This window comes from Chironomus tepperi, unplaced genomic scaffold (genome assembly GCF_022539635.2).
Source record: "Chironomus tepperi strain 1889 unplaced genomic scaffold, CSIRO-AGI_Ctep_v1 contig_445, whole genome shotgun sequence".
NCBI classification, from domain to species: Eukaryota; Metazoa; Arthropoda; class Insecta; order Diptera; family Chironomidae; genus Chironomus; species Chironomus tepperi.
In genome coordinates, this window is record NW_027226567.1 from 1,803,935 (window position 1) to 1,812,914 (window position 8,980).

At 28.4% G+C, this 8,980-nt stretch overlaps 1 protein-coding gene across 1 annotated transcript in view; it reads right to left on the bottom strand.

The window, feature by feature from the left end:
• LOC139098446 (uncharacterized) overlaps nt 1-5,461 on the bottom strand; it is a 107,757-nt gene extending 102,296 nt beyond the window's left edge. The window contains exon 1 of the mRNA XM_070650655.1: nt 4,799-5,461. The gene's annotated coding sequence lies outside the window, so the exon portion shown is untranslated. The remainder of the gene's footprint in view (nt 1-4,798) is intronic.
• Nucleotides 5,462-8,980: the final 3,519 nt, after the last annotated feature.

Here is an 8,980-nt window from a genome sequence, read left to right on the forward strand (position 1 = left end):
GAAGAAGAAAAATAATAAATTGTCGACATTCATCTTTCCACATAGAACAGTTTAATGTTAAGTGAAAAATCCGACAGGAAAGCATTTTTCATAATTCCTTCATTCATTCATTCATTCTGTGCTGTAATAATAATAATTTCAGGATTTCTCAACTCAAATAATAATAATAAATGATATAAAATGACAAAAAAATGAAAGCAGTCTGCGTCAATGAATGAAAAGGTTGTGGAATCTCTATTTTGAGTCGGCGACACATATTAATGTTATTATTATCATCAACATTAGAATTGCCATTATCAACAGTTCAGCACTATAGCATAGCTATTGTAATCATTATTATGTGAATTTGTTGACATGAATGTTGATTGAATATAATTAAATTGTGTACAGCCAATAATTCAAGTTGAATGTTGTTTTCATGGGTTTTATTGTTCCTCATCTAATTTGACATTAGCAAGTAATGCTGTTGATGTAAACTTGATTTATCGATTGGTTTTGTCTCGTAAATTAATCATTGGTCCACAAATAAAAAGTCTGAGGAACTAGACAAGTAAAAATGTTCCTTATCATTACTCAAAAAAATTCAGCATTTTCTGCTTGTTCGCTCATGCAATCGTTATCAGGACTCAGCATCATCGTCATGTGAAATGAAGGAAGTGAAATGGAATGAAAGAAATTCGTATAATGATGAGATAGTAAAGAATTTTTCTTCCTCTTCAGCCTTTCCTTTTTCTATTCGTGAACTGATTTGTCGCATCATTAATCAAAAGATTGAATCATCATCATCGTCGTTGTCGACTGCGTCTGTCCTTTCCATTTTTCGCATATTTATTTTCTTCTTTTGATAAAAACAAATAAATGAAAACATACATGTGAGGAGATTGAAGAAGAACTCGGTAGATGATGTAAATGCTGAACTTGTTAAGTGAATTTTGTCAGATTTTGAACGAGATTCATGAGAACTGAAGACTTTGTAACGCAATTCACGTACATTTTTATGAATCCACACCCATATTCCAAAATACATGTGAGAAGTCCAAAATCACCGCAAGGGATTCGCTTATAAATTGAAATATGCAATAAACAAATGAATGTTACGATGTGAATTGCCATTCAAAGTATTTTTTGATCCTTATGATGTCTGGAACATGAATGAAGAGCGTACGAGTTTGCAATGTTATATAAAATAACACAAAGTACAGCATTCGCATACATAAAAAAGTCGCGTTCATTCGCTAACGCATAAACAAAAGCATAATTAGCAGTCGTGCTTAAGAGAGCGCTGACGTTATGAATATTTTTCTATATGAGATGCATTTTTCCAATTCTATTGAGTTCCTCATCTCTCCCTCGATTCACTCTTCATCCTTTGCTTGTTTTATCCAGCTATTATGAACCATGTAGACAGCATGTGCAAACATAAAAGGCTTGAATTCTTTTTTTTTTCATTTATTTCATCATAAAGTGCACTTCAGCCAATATTCTCGGTCACAACATGGAAATTTATGCATACTTAAATCATGAATGAAGGATAATGTGTGTAAAACGAAATTGAAGCAGCAGAAATGCAATGCATTGACTATCATGATGGTTTTGTCAATTGTCGTCGTTGTCGATTTTTTATTTTATTTTTTTCTGTTCCTTTCCATTGTTGTTGTTGTTATTGTTTGTTATTGGTGCGAGTGTGGCTGGTATTGAATTTCAAAAAGTGCAATTGCTAATAAACAACATGAAATGAAATAAAAAATTTACAGATTTAGCAAATAAATCTCGTTAAGGATTCAACAAATACTTTATGCTATGAGAATCGGAGAGCGATCAACTGAGAGGAACACAACAGAACAGAAATAATAAAAAATTCAGACAATCATCTTGATGGATGTTCAATAGCATTTCTTGTTGTTTTTATATATATTCTCGTACTTATATTCCTTCCAGAAATTTATTCAATCCATCGTTCACTTCACATCACATTTAATTCCATTCGATTGCATGACCATCAGTTACCAAAAAAAAAAAAAATAAATATTTTTTCTTCTCATCTTTTTATTTCTGCTCAGCTAAAAGAGCAAGCAAAAAGACAAAAATAATAAAAGAAGCAATGCATGCATTTTATTTTATTTTATGTGCGGAACGGACATCGGATCAAGATGAGAATTTTTTTTGTTGTCAAACCAGCATTTTTTCAATTTTTTTTCCATCGTCGTCTCTCATTCTTTTTCACTCTCTACGTATGTATGAACTCGTAACGAGGAGGTAAAGCAATAAGAAGGAGGATAAAAGGAGGAGAGGATTTTCGCCATAAATATCGACTTAACAAAATTCAATATAATTCGATTCATTGCCTGCTGTTAAATAACAAAATCTGGCAACATAGGATACCAAAAAAAGAAAGAATTTAGAAATATTTCTGAAATCTATCTGCATGTTAAATGCATTATGCGCAGCAGTATGCTGCAAGAGGCGATGGATCAAAGAGTAATATAAATATTGAACGTAAACTTATTTGCACTACTGATTGAATTTCTGTACTATCAGTCCTTCCATGTACAGTGTGCAAATCACTTCCTCCGAATAGTGTAAAAAAAAAGAATTTGTTGCATGAAATGTGAGATGTGATGAGAATATGTATACATTTTAAGAGAGAAGGAATTTCAATGTGTTATACAGACAACGGTAATGTGATAATCATACATAAGAGAAAAATTACACAGTTTGCACATTTTAAGTCTCAAATAAATCTTCTTTCATCCACAAAATACATTTTATATTCTTTTAAAAGACTATTACAGATAAGTTTTTAAAAAAGAAATATTTTCAAACAAGATTAAAGATTCTTTTAATAATTGTGTTCCTTTTTTCTTAAAATTTCGTTACGGGAGGAATTCTCTCTTTTGTTATAGATGAAATAAACCTACAATCTAGTTTCTCAGGTAGACATAATTCATAGATAAATTTGTGTGTGTGCATTCATGTCTCTTTAAAAAGACTTTCTAACAATTATTTTGAAATGTTTTCACAGATTTTTTTCGTTCTATTATTGTTATTTCTCTCAAGGAGGCGAAGAGGATCCTTTTTGTTGTTGTTGTACGATAAACATAAATGTTAGCATGAAATTTTAGTCTGAAATTAGCCTATGTAGCGCATTTTTACAAGACTTTAAATGGCAATGAGTGATTACTTTAAATGCAGTCAAGTGTGAACAGCATTAATCACTTTAATAATGAATTATTATATTAAAGATAATATGTGTAAATAATTTAACAATATAATATGAGATATGATAATTTTACTAATTAATTGATTTAATTTATAATTTGTTTGACCAATGAGCTAGCACTAATGTATAAAAGCGTAATTATCTCTTGGCAATTAAATGAACTGAGTTATTATTATTATTTGCAATCCAATTTTTTTCTCATTATCATCATAGGTTAAACCACTGTGAAACTTATTATATTTAGTTATGGATGAATTGTCAATATTTATTCAAGGATCAGTAAACTTAATTGATAAAGTAGAATATGAAAAGTCGATTAATCGAGTAAAAAAAGGACGTGACTATGGGATGATGTCGGATATAAATCGTATTCGCCAAACCAAATCAAAGTCATGTCGGCCATGAGCTAGGTTTTTAGATCTGTCCATTGAACCTTAAATTTTGTACTAAAATCTAGAATTTGAAATTTACCCGAGAAACAAAATTCGGCGAATAGCCGTAAAATTCCATTATGTCATTAAAATGAGTTGCAATCGTAATGGCAAGGCAACATTGCGTCTGACCGATAATACGACGACGGACCTTTACTCACAAATGAATATATTGAATTTCTGATTTATGGAATTTTAACGAATCGTTTTTGAAAATTGAGTTTAAATATTTAATGTGATCATGAAGAACTTTTACAAAAATACCAAAACATCGGAATTCACGATTTTTTTGACAAGGTCATCTAAAATAAGATTAAATTGACGGCTCATGATTCATGTTAATCTTATTAACCAAACAAAAGGTTTACGTTCAAATCCTTTAAAAAAACATGTTCAAAAATTAAATCCCGATTAATTTGATTCAAAATTGAATTGCTTAAGCCGGAATTATCAATTCTTTGTACATAATTAATAACAAAAAATAGCTATATAATTAAATATAAATATAATGACTAATAAATATAAATTAATTTTATTTGAATTTACAATATTTATCCAACGGAAACAACACAATAGTTAAAATACTTTTTTATTGTTCAAAATATCATTGATATTTATCATCACCAAACATTTGTAATCTCTGATTACAATTCAAATTACCAAACATAAACACGATAGGGATTTATTGTCACAAAAATATTCAATTTATATTTAAAAAATAATAATAATCACGACAGCAAATTGAAATTTTAAAACAAAAATAAAAAAAAAAAGTGAAAAAAGGATTTGCTGTCATGGATGCAGGATGAGCTGTAGATTGCGGCAGCATATTTTTTATTTAAAAAAAAAAAAGTTTTTTATGATGGAATTTTTCAATTTAATCTTTTCATGTTCGTCTATAGAAAATGGCAAGCACAGGCAAAGTGCATCCTAGGCAACGATTAGAATTTAGCAAAAAAAAGAGACATTCAGGACACAAAAAAAAATTGTTTTCTTTTCAAATTTTTTATGCCTTTTTTGTGTGTTTGTTGCTGATGTATGATGCAAAAAGAATTCAAAGAGAGAAAAATGAAGACATCGTCATGAGGAAGAAATTCATTTTCTTTTATTTTTATCATACACGAAAAGCTTTTATATTTTTGCTTACCTTTTAGATATAAAAAAAGAAAAGAAAAATATTTATACAAAAATGATATTCCAATGAAACGTATCCAAAGTATCCGAAAAAGAATATTTTTGCTGCTGGCTTGCTTGCTCGGGTGATTAAATTAATCCTCAAACAGGTTTTTTTCAATTTTTTAACAAACAACAATTTTAATCTGACACTCGCACTAAATCAATTAGCTAATTTGTGAAACTTTTTTCTTCATTGCCTTTTTCTGACTTCTTTTCAATTTTTTATTATTTTATTTATGACTAATTTTATTTCATTTCATATTCAACAATTTTTTTCTCTCTTTTTCTTCTCTTTTCTTCACTTTGATTCTATTTTATTTGATTTTTTCGATCACACAACAAAAAAATTTCTTCAAACTTCTTTTTTTTCACTTGATTCCTTTTATGGATTAATTTCTGATTCTATTGAGAATTTTTATTTATTGAGCATAAATCACACACATTTGAGAAAAAATATTTATTTTAATCCTTCCTGTTAAATTTTTTTTTACGATAATCCAAATGCTGTTGATTCGACAGAATAATCCGTAATGAATGTGCAAGGTTTGATTAAAAATTTATTTCAGAACAGACAAAAATTTTTTATTTTTTTGTTAAATACCGCGGAATGAAAAAATTTTTTTGTGATCTTCTTTCATTCACATTCAATTTGTAACTAAACTCAAGTTTATGGGAGAAATTAAAGTGCACGAGGATTTCACATAGTTGTAGTTGAATCGGTTCTTGTACATACGTGAGAGAAATTGAGAGAATTTACATGTTATGAGAGAATTTTGAGAGAAAATTTTCTCAGATTTTTTTCTTGTTTATTCATTTTCAACACAACACATTGCTTTTAATCAACATTAGCAAGTAATGATGAAGAATATTTATTTTTATGAATAAAAAAAAGCAGTAGCAATAGAAATAAAGGAACAAAAAGAAGTAATGTTGAATGAATATCATTCAATTCATTGCGGAATTCTTTATAAAAGGAAAAAAAAATCTTTTTTTACCCCTAAAAGCGAGAAAATAGCGGGATGTAAAAAAAAATTTTTTTGAATTGCAATTGACATTTCTGCAATATATTTTTATACTCATAATTATGCTTATGTATAATGCATTCATCATGCATCGTGTAGATTGAAAATGATTGTGTTTCGTTTCCCTTTGCCGTTTGCGGTAATAGTTCTTTTGATATGTTACACATTCAACTGTTTAACATCAACAAAGTAATTACGTTGATGAAAAAAATGTTAATTAAAATTTATGAAATTTTATAACCTTCGCGCATTACATGTTGAAAAGGTTCATTAAAAATTATTAATATAATTTTCTTTAAAATGATTACATGTTGTGCTATTATACAGGAGCTTCTTGTGGGTAGTTAAAAGTCATTTAGTCTTTATTTGAGGTTGTTCAGTAGTTTTCAGTACATTAAGATTGCTATTTTCAATTAACGTTGATTCATCAACGGAAATTAATTGTTAGACGCACTTAAACATGAGTTTATACTTTAACATGAAGTTCTTGCGAATATCCAATTTATTATCTTGTTTCTGTATAAATTAGCAGAAACTTCTAACATAATATTCACTTAATTTATAATATTATGAATCGTTCATGTCGGTTAAGCAATCGTTTTTAGGGTTAAATACATACTGTTAATTAATGTTTCGAATTTAGTCTTTAAAATCTAATAATTGAAGCATTTATCAAGTTAAAAGCTGCAAAATTTGAAATATTCGTAAATTTTTAGCCGATAAATGCTAAATTTAAGTAAAATTCTGAAAAAACATAAAAAAAAATTAAAATTTTGAAGGTTAGAATTAAACATTTCATGCCCATCCTCCTTAAAGGTCAACAAACCTTTACAATACCTATAATTGTGGTAAATTTGCAGACCAAAACAATTCTCCAACAATAAAACATCTAAAAACACCTTTGAATCTTCATCAAAAAGACAAAAGTAATCAATTAAACCACAATATCGCCTTATGTTCTACCTTAATAGTCAGTTGATGCTATGATGAACATAAAAAGTACAGTCTCAAAGCTATAATTATCCCAAATTACATACATTACATTTTCGTTAGGCATGAGGGACAACAAATTTCAATTTCATTAAATAATTCTAGACTTTTGTGCCTTTTGTAATAAATTCCAAAACATATTTTATATTCCTTTATGTTGTGGATATTTGCAATTTTAAGTGATTTTCGTCCCATCTTTTTTTTCTAGCATGCTTGACGAATACCGACCCTAATTCAATAGATTTTTTCACATATACGCACATCATAATAAATATAAAAACATAAATTCATTTAAAATATCATTTTTATGTACAAAACTCGTATATTGCGTGCGTTACATAGTCATAAAGTTGAAAATATCAATATGAGAAAAAGAGAAAGAAAAAAGAACTTTTTTAATATTCTCATATAAAAGCCGAGAGTTTTATTCTTGGATGCACTTGATGATATTATATTTTATTTACAATTTATAAACATTTTTTTTATATATATTTACCCATAACTTTCGATTGGGGTTTTCCTTTATTACTTCTTATCATCAAACTCTTTATGATGCATTTTATGAAACAATCTTACATCATCAGATGTACATATTGCTCTGATTCTATTTCGAGAATAAAAGCTAGAATAATTTGATGATATTGGGTACAGATTCAATCAGTTTGTCTATTTCTGAGCGATTATCAACGATTTACCAAGAGTGAAGATGAATTTTCATGCTTTACTGATTTATAACGGTCATTTTAAATTTAAATCAGTTGCTCATTATGTTGCTCAGTTAAAATAAACACTGAATTGGTGAAAATAATTTAAAATGAGTGAAAATTATTGATTTAAGTGTCTATTCTGCCTGTAAGTATAGTAAAAAGTGAATTATAAGTGAAACCCGATGAACATTAACACGTGAAGCTAGAAATTCAATGAGTATAACATTCTTAAAGTGGTTAAAATAAAAAAAAAATTGAAAACTAAAAATCAAATTCAAATTCCTCACAAGATTAATAATACACAGACCTTAACAATAATCACAATAGTCATTTAACAAATAGAAACCGAGAATTGATCGGATGCTGGGATAAATATAATTAAATTTTACCAAATGTAATTTCCTTTTAAATTCCGAAAGCATTTTAAGCACACAAAGGTGATGAGAAGAAAAAAAAATCAATTCTATTCATATTGAACAAATTCCTTTAGCATTTAACATCATTTTGTTTGAAAACCGAAGTAAATTGTGAAGAAAATGAGATTTCAAGAAGATTTATTAGAAGTTAGTACTGGGGTTAAAATAAAATTGAACTTCTCGTGTTGAGTTGAACAATGTTATTTGCGCTTTAAGCCACCATTATTTCATATACCACTAACTTCTTCAATTTCCCCCTTTTTCACATGTCCCCTTTCATATGCTAAGCCTTTCAAGGAACAGAATGGCAGAATTTGTCTGGATTATGAATGAGTAAGATGATGAAGAAGGAAATAAAGAAAACCCACAAAAATGTTTGAGGAAAAAGAAAATTTCTGTGCTAAGCAAAAGGGAAAAAGAGGAACTTTCTCAGATGAAATGTTGGTATAAAAGGACGTCTCCGTATGTGCGTATATAAATATATAATCTCTAAGCACAGGCAATTTATTTTCATGATAGCAACACAATGTTTGAGTCATTTTCCATTACACAGTTCATTTCCAGTTTATATTAAAGAGAATATCTACATGCTTCATGAATAAGTTGTTACATTGTTAAATATAGAATTAGAAAAAGGAAAAAATTGATACTGGAAGCTATGAGTGAACAAGATGAAGTGACTAAGTATATTGTGGAGTGAAGAATGGATGAATAAATATATGTGGTAAGAGGCTAAACTGCTGGTCTCCTAAAAAATAGATAGAATAAATAAAAATAAAAGGCAAAACCGAGAGGAAAGTAAACCCGGTGCTTGATGATAATAAAGTGAAGCCATAAGTAAGTGAGTTGGGTCAGTCAATTTTTCACTTGATTTTGCAAATTTCATAAAGTACATTATGAAATCCTCTTATGTGTGTCCATTTTTCTATCTTTATGCTTAAAAAAAAATACCAACTCATATATACGTCAGCATTATAGGTATTTTAGGATATTAGCATCCTACTTATATATCTACTAT